This window comes from Ananas comosus, unplaced genomic scaffold (genome assembly GCF_001540865.1).
Source record: "Ananas comosus cultivar F153 unplaced genomic scaffold, ASM154086v1, whole genome shotgun sequence".
Lineage (NCBI taxonomy): Eukaryota > Viridiplantae > Streptophyta > Magnoliopsida > Poales > Bromeliaceae > Ananas > Ananas comosus.
This window is the reverse complement of record NW_017891770.1, coordinates 4,878-13,050: the sequence shown is the minus strand read 5'-3', so window position 1 is coordinate 13,050 and position 8,173 is coordinate 4,878. Positions and strand designations below refer to the sequence as shown.

Genomic DNA, 8,173 nt, shown 5'->3' with positions numbered 1-8,173 from the left:
TATAATGCGAAAGAAAAGAGATGTAACCGATGGGGGTGTTGATGACATAGAAAGTAGTGCTAATATCAAAGAACAAACGAGTGGCATCCAAATGTTAAATGATGACGAGTGGCATTAATGTAGTGTAAATAACACTAGAGGTTTGAAAACCTAGGGATAGGTGGATCCCTTAGAAAATGCCTTGTGGATAAAGAACTTAGTAAACCTAAGTAGCGTCACGTGGAGAGGTTGTCGATGAGCCGATTGAGACATTGACCCTAGTGGTAGGGCTTCCTCACTTGGAGAGGATTTTGTTTGGGTTATGGACCCTAGTTTATAGTGCTTCCTCACTTGGAGAGGATTTTGATTGGGTTGTGGACCCTAGTTTATAGTGCTCTCTCACTTGGAGAGGATTCGATTGGGTTATTGACTCTAGTGGTAGAGCATCCTCATTTGGAGAGGGCTTGATTGGATTATAGACCCTAGAGGTAGGGCATCCTCACTTGGAGAGGATGATCTAGCTCACAGTCTGCGTTTGGGGTGGTATAGCCATCCAATCCCCACATGGAGGGGATTGTCGTCGAGTACTCCAGAGTGTCGCGCGACTAGGACCACTTGGAGGTCCGGACCACATGGAGGTCCGCAGACGGTCCCGGGCTTGGGTGCACTTGGAGCTCCCTCCCCACTTTGGGATTGAAGGGTGAGTTATAGGCGAGCCCTAGGGCCTCACCATAGATTGGGTAAATAGAAGGGTTAAAGGTTTATTAATGTCATTGAACATTGCTATTCGAACATGGATCGAATTTGTTAGCATGGTAGCAAACCTTTATTATATGATGCATGCATTCATATTCATGATTATGGGCATAGTAGCATAGTTTTCCTACTATTGCATTTACAGCTTTCAGATACATATCTATCTATCTATCTGTTGTTACTTGTGCCCACTTGGACCTAGTGGGGTGATCGGCAGAGTCGGTGGCCGAGCCCACTAGGAACTATGGAAGATAGTTCTCACCCCACTCTATTCCCAGTGGTAGGTACAGGGCTGCCGAGGGAGGGTCGCAGCAAGGGCATCACGCCCGATCAGTGAGACCGTGGTAGTTAGTAGCTTGCCTTTTTGCATTAGTACACCTATGTATGGAGAGAGATTCATTGAAGGTGAGGATTTGGAGAGCTATGTATTTGAGATGAAAGAATTGTATTCATTTTGGATGAAAATGATGTAAATGAAAATGATGAAACTAATGTAATAGTTAGTAAAGTACTCTCTTTAATTCACATGCTTTATCTTGTGGATTACTTGCTCTTTGTATTGTTGGCACTGTTTGTGCCCTTGTGAATGTGTATGTTTAGAATTTAATTTTCTGTGTAAATTCTTGTACACATTCTTGTTGTTGAGCCTTGGGTGGACAGGGGAGGTGCTGTCCGTTCGGCAATCCGCCGCCGCGGCCGAACGTGCCAAATTGGTAGTGGTTTCGGGGCGGGGCGTGACAGCCTTTGTGGTATCAGAGCAACAAGAGAGAAAGTCTAGGATGACCTATGAGACCCTAGGTTGATAAGCCCTAAGGTTATAGGTGCGTGAGCGGAACGTGAACTTATCGCGGTGGCGAAAGTTGATTCGATTGGGTCGAAGTTGGAAATATGTCTCTAGTTGTGATTAGAGACAGATTCAAGTGGTATGAGTTCTTGTCTTGAGGTGGTTGTGTCGGCGGCCAACGACATGATGCCAAGAGTCTAGAATGAATGCACTTGTGAGCTTCCGCCCGATTTTGATGTTGAGTCGTCATGTGACATAATTGCGACGAGGCAATTGGTTAAGATAACTGACCGAATATCTGCGTTGCAGGGACTAATGTCTCCAAGATGCTACACGCGTAGATCTGCCCCAGCACCGATTCCTGAGATGCCCGAGCAGGAGGAACCGAGAGTGATTGATCGGTTGCAAGCGCAGGTGACCGCGCTGACCAACGTCGTGCAGCACCAGGAGACCCGATTCGAGCGGCTCCAGGATCTATTGGAGCGGCAGATTGCGGCGGCGGCTGCGACGGTGAATGAGGGCGGTGGTCCGCCTGCACCCTCGACTCATATACCCGGAGCGGCAGAGGGTGAGGGCATAGCGGCGGTTCCGGTGACGGCACGCCCACCACCAGCGATCGTACCACAGGCGGCATCGGGATCGGCTACACCCGATGTGTCGGCCGAAGACGTGGAAGGAGAGCGCGCATTGGCAGCTCTTATCAAGTTTAACAAGTTCCATCCGCCAACCTTCGAGGGCGAGAAGGTGGAACCAGAGATGGTCTAGTCTTGTATTGACTCGATGGAAACCCTCTTCGATGATCTGCGTACCTTGGAGAGGGATAAGGTGTACCTCGCCACCCATTGCTTGGAAAAGGCGGCGAAGGTTTGGTGGAAGCGCGTCAAACGGAATCGGCTTCCCGGCCTTCCGCCAATGTTGCGGGAGGAATTCAAGCGGGAGATGTTCACCAACTATTTCCCCAATACGTTGAAGCTGAAGCTCAAGGAGAAGTTCCGCAAGCTAGAGCAAGGGGACCGCTCAGTGGCGGAGTACGAACAAGAATTCTCCCACATTATCAATTACGTCCCGGATGTTGTGAAGGACGACCGAGACCGGGCCGAGTGGTTCTTGTGAGGACATCGGCCGGGAATTTATAAGGCCGTACAAATACTCAAGCTCACGACCTTTGCGGAGGTCTTTGATCGAGCCTTATGGGCGGAGCACGGAGACGCCCACGTTTGGGAGAAGCATGAGCTTTTGGCGGAGTCCAAGGATAAGGGCAAGAAACGCCAAGGTGGCTGTAGTTCGGGGGGATAAACACGTTATAAGAAACCCCCGAAGTATCCGCGCACTCAACAGAGGGGCGATGGAGCGCGGCGTTGCATTGTATGTGGCGAAGACCACCCGGTCTCGCGCTGTGAGCAAGGCCGAGGCAAGTGCTACAAGTGTGGGCAACCAGGGCACTTTATTCGGGACTACCCAAGAGAAGGAGCCTCACCTGCCCTATCGATTGCATTGGCATCGGTGATTCCGGCTCACTATGGAGGAGTTCCACCGACGGCCGCGTCGACTGGACGCGCGATGATGCCGCGTCAACATGAAGCGACGTGATCGGCCCCGAGCGGACGGGTATTTGCCGCTCAGGTCCAGGTTGAGGAACCTGCGGAGGCGGAGGAGCATCGCCTTGTGGCAGGTATGGTTTTAATTAACGGAGTTCGCTCCAGGGCTTTATTTGATACAGGAGCCACACATTCAATCATAAGTAGATCATTCGCACGCATGCATGGCATACATATAGAAGTGAGTGACAAGTGGCGAGTGGAGGGCCCTGGGTCGACGTTTAACACCTACTCGGAGTGTGCGTCGTGTCCCGTACAAATAGGCGACTGGATTATGCCTATCCGGACACTGGAACTCACAAAGCTTGAGGCTTATGACGTCATTCTGGGCATAGACTGGCTCTCGAAATATCACACAACGATCGACTGCAAGAGCAGGGTGATCACATTCCGTGAGCCAGGACAAGAGGAGTTCACGTATCGGGCTTGTCAAAGCTCGTGCTTCGTCGCGACGGTGTCGGCGACGAGAGCGAGGAAATTGGTCAACAGCGGCTGCACGACATTCTTGGCAACTGTTGTGGAAGTGGAACGAGTAGCTCCAACATTAAAGGAGTTATCCGTGGTGCGGGAGTTCCCGGATGTGTTTCCTACGGAGTTGCCGGGGATACCACCGGATCGGGAGATCGAGTTCATCATAGACTTGGTTCCCGGTACCGCACCGATCTCAAAGGCCCCATACCGAATGGCGCCGGCGAAATTGAAGGAGTTGAGGAGTCAATTGCAAGACCTCCTCGACAAGCAATTTATCCGGCCAAGTGTATCACCGTGGGGAGCCCCGGTGTTGTTTGTATGGAAGAAGGATGGATCATTTCAACTCTGCGTGGATTATCGAGAGTTGAACATAGTCACGATCAAGAATAAGTACCCACTTCCCCGAATCGATGACTTGTTCGATCTGTTGCAAGAGTCGTGTGTGTACTCGAAGATAGATTTGCAATCCGGCTATCACCAACTGAAGATCAAGCCGGAGGATGTGCAGAAGACCGCGTTCCGCACGCGGTATGGACATTACGAATTCACGGTCATGCCATTTGGACTCACGAATGCTCTAGCGGCATTTATGGATTTAATGAACCGTGTTTTCAGAGAGTATTTGGATCGATTTGTCGTGGTCTTCATAGATGACATATTGATCTATTCTCGCAGTGACGAGGAACATGCCGAGCATCTGAGAATGGTGCTTCAAGTCCTTCGGGAGGAGAAGCTATATGCTAAACTGAAGAAGTGTGACTTCTGGCTCCTCGAGGTCGCCTTCTTAGGGCATGTGATTTCCGCTGGTGGAGTTTCTATAGACCCGAGGAAAGTTGAGGCAATCAAGGATTGGCCGCGCCCGACGAATGTCACGGAGGTTCGAAGCTTCGTTGGCTTGGCGGGCTACTATAGGCGGTTTGTGGAAGGCTTTTCCAAGATAGTGATTCCACTCTCTCGCCTGACTCAGAAAGGCACCAAGTTTGTTTGGAGCGAAGAGTGCGACCGGAGTTTTAAAGAGTTGAAGCAGAGATTGACTTCGACTCCGGTGCTCGCTCTACCGGTGCAGGGCGAAGACTTCATGGTCTACAGTGATGCCTCCTATCTTGGATTGGGGTGTGTATTGATGCAAAACGGGAAAGTGATTGCAAATGCATCCCGTCAGCTGAAGAGCTATGAAAAGAACTACCCCATTCATGATTTGGAGCTAGCGGTGGTGATTTTCGCCTTGAAGTTGTGGAGGCACTATTTATGTGGTGCCCATTGCGAGATTTATACCGACCACAAGAGCTTGAAGTACCTGTTCATACAGAAGGAGCTCAACATGCGTCAGCGGCGGTGGTTAGAGCTGTTAAAGGATTATGATGTTGATATCCTCTACCACCCCGCGAAGGCAAATGTAGTCGCGGATGCGCTGAGTAGGAAGTCGGCGAAGAACCTCGCTTTTGATGTTACCCAGCAAACACCCCTATAGCTGGTGTAATATACTGAACTTTTGCAAATTGCGGAGTTCGAGTATGTGGAATGGTGTGTGGATCACTCCTACATGTTCTAAAAGGTTAGAATAAGTGTTTGGATAAGTTAGAGGATGTTTGGAATGCGAGAAGTGAGAAAGTGCATTGAACTGGCGAAAATCAGCCTTTTCTGCTTGCTGTACCGGTACAGCCGCAATGGTGTACCGGTACACAGTGGCAATTCGGGGCAGCAAGGCTATTTTGGTCTTTTCACATTTTGATCCCTATCTATAACCCCCAGCACGACTCCAGGAGCACTGTGGAAGGGTCTGGAGTCCAGAGAAGGGTTCTCCCATTTTTCTCTTCCTCTCTCTCTAGGGTTTTTCTCTCTCTAGAGAAAAGTCGCCGTTTTGCACCGTTTTCGTCGCCGCGCTTGTTCTTCGCTGTTTGCGAGCGTCGCAGAGCTTTCGTGGACGCGTGGGAGAGTGTTTTGGACAGGTTTTCGCAGCCCTGGATCAGCAGGTCACTGGTTGGAAGCTTAAGAAGGTAATCGACTCACTTTTGTCGTTATCGACGTTCTATTCGTCGATTTGAGTAGCGATTTCGGATTTTTGCTCTTGGCTGTGCTAAACTGAAAATTCAGCTATTATAAATGAGTTAATTAGCTGTGAATTAACCTTCTTAGACCAGGGATAGGCTACTTTGAAGCTTAATTGAATATTTAGCCAATTATGAAGCTAAATTAGAACTAATTGGACTTATTTGCGCGAATTGATGCAATTTCGGGATTATTTCTTCGCAGCAGGTCTTCGAGCCTCGTTGAGCTGAACTTGTACTCTTAGAAGTTGGTTTGGAAGGTATTCTAACCTGAGGTAAGCAGGGATTTCAGTTAGAAAACTGAATTCGCAAGATTCCGACTATATTTGCTATTATATGATGATTTTGATGTCGTATTGGTGTTGATCGCAGCGGGAGTTCGACTGACCTTTGGGTCATCCTTGGTTGGTTTTGGGAAGCCTTTAGAGACTTAATTGAAGGTACTAAAGTGAACCAAAACAGCGATTTATGTTGCTACTTGATACGAGATGTGATTTGAGCCGAAATTGGACATTTCGGCCGTAGATTTACTCCGATCTTGACATTTGTTTTTTCAGCAGCATTGGGGCTTCGTTGAGCCGTTTGTGGGACTTCTTGTGGATAGTTGGAGCCTCATACTAGGTGGGTTTGACCTAACCAGAGCAAGTGAAGCTCCCCTATGTTCTATATGTATGGAATTTGAGATAATTGTGCGATATTGGTCTCATATGGTTGTTGGAACTTCCTTGCCTTAACATTTAATAGAACCTCTATGAAGTAGAGAGAATTCACGCATAATTGTACTTATGCTTATATTTATGTTTATCTTTAGTTAACTTAGATAAATAATGGACATGATATTTATGCTGTTGTAAAATAGAGAACAATGATATTCTCTAGACTCTAAAGTAGAGAACCATGACATGCTTATGACCATGTTGATAGTGCCATAATAGTGGAAAGATTATAATGCCTTGTGCTTTAGCATTACTCTGACATGTTTACAATCTAGTGGATACTAGTTCTTGTTACTATTTGTGTATTGAATTTCCGATCGGAGGATCGAGAGTAAGAACATTGCAAATGAAAACATGATATTGAGACATGTGGACAGTGAAATATGCTTGCTTGCCATCGTGCTCATTCGCACACGCTTGTGAGGGTCGCTCCCTACAAGCCGGCACTCCGGAGTTGGCCTACGCGACAGTTGTTCGCCCGTGCGAGATTGGGTGCCGAAGTGGATTGCTGTGGAGAGTATATACTACCACGGGACCATTAGGCACGGCGCAAGCTGGACTACCTTGGGTAGGTCCTGATGAATGAAAGGAAAACTCTATTGAGGTGAATGTACTAAATGACAAAGGACAGTAATGAATGCTATGAATTTAAGTGTACAGTAGTCACTTTCATGCTCGTGCTTATATTCATGTTTATATTCATGATTACAGAAATTGCCATATCTCTTGTATGCAAATGATTCATTACTGTAGAAAGCTATTACATGTTGATTACATGCTTATTACTTATTAGCATCATGCTTATTAATTATGCAATTATCGTTATTGCTTTCAATTAGTACATCATGAGCCTAGTGGTGTAATTCGCCGAGGCTGGCGGCTTACCCACTGGGAACTATTGTTTATAGTTCTCACGCCCTTTTGGTGGTTGTTTTTACAGAGCCTGTTACAGGAGAGGCTAGGGATCGTGGCAAGGGAGTCGCGCCTAGCTAGGGACTACTAGGAGCGTGCTAGTCGATCACCTTGCTACTCGGGCTCCGGTCGAGGGTGATGTCCCTATGTATAGAGAGACCACCGTTGTATCTATTCTTTTGTTGACCCCGTGATGTATATGTACTTTTGGACAGTCACTATAGTTGTGATACTCCGTTGATGGTTGAGATTTTGGGTTTATGCTATTGTTCTCTTATTGATAGTCTTTGTGACTTTTACTATGCTCTGATATCAGGATAGGCTTATTATATGTTTTTACTCCTATCGACTTGTTGCTTGTAGACGCCTTATATACTGCAGGTGTATGGCGGGTCTGTGCACGTGCCGGATATGCTTCCGCTGGTACCCGGGCGTGACAGCTGGATATGGAGCGATTGGACCTTGAAGTGGTCGCTCTCGAGGTCCCGACTCAGTTGATGGCACTCGTTGTCCAACCGACCTTGTTGGAGAGGATCAAAGATCTTCAACCCGCAGACCCAGAACTCCAAAAGGTGCGGTGAAACATCGAGGAAGGGCGGGGCGGCGATTTCAAGGTAGACGCCAATGGTACGCTTCGGTTTCGAAACCGATGGTATGTGCCGAAGGATAGAGAGCTTCGTGAGTTGATTCTACAAGAAGCACACCGATCTCCATATGCCGATCACCCGGGCGGCACCAAGATGTATCAAGGACTAAAAATGCACTATTGGTGGCCGGGAATGAAAGGTGATATTGGACGCTTTGTGGCGAAGTTCTTAACATGCCAACAAGTGAAGGCCGAGCGTCGATTTTCAGCTGGAAAGCTTCAAAGCCTACCAATCCCCGTTTGAAAATGGGAGGATATATCAA

The 8,173-nt window shown here is 47.8% G+C and overlaps 2 long non-coding RNA genes across 2 annotated transcripts; both read left to right on the top strand.

The window, feature by feature from the left end:
- Positions 1 to 5,513: 5,513 nt before the first annotated feature.
- LOC109705136 lies at positions 5,514 to 6,043 on the top strand. The gene is made up of 3 exons (XR_002214639.1): positions 5,514 to 5,585; positions 5,845 to 5,911; positions 6,009 to 6,043. It is a non-coding gene; the product is annotated as an uncharacterized LOC109705136 (long non-coding RNA).
- Positions 6,044 to 6,054: 11 nt separating this feature from the next.
- LOC109705135 lies at positions 6,055 to 7,331 on the top strand. Its single transcript, XR_002214638.1, has 3 exons — positions 6,055 to 6,076; positions 6,194 to 6,257; positions 7,293 to 7,331. It is a non-coding gene; the product is annotated as an uncharacterized LOC109705135 (long non-coding RNA).
- Positions 7,332 to 8,173: the final 842 nt, after the last annotated feature.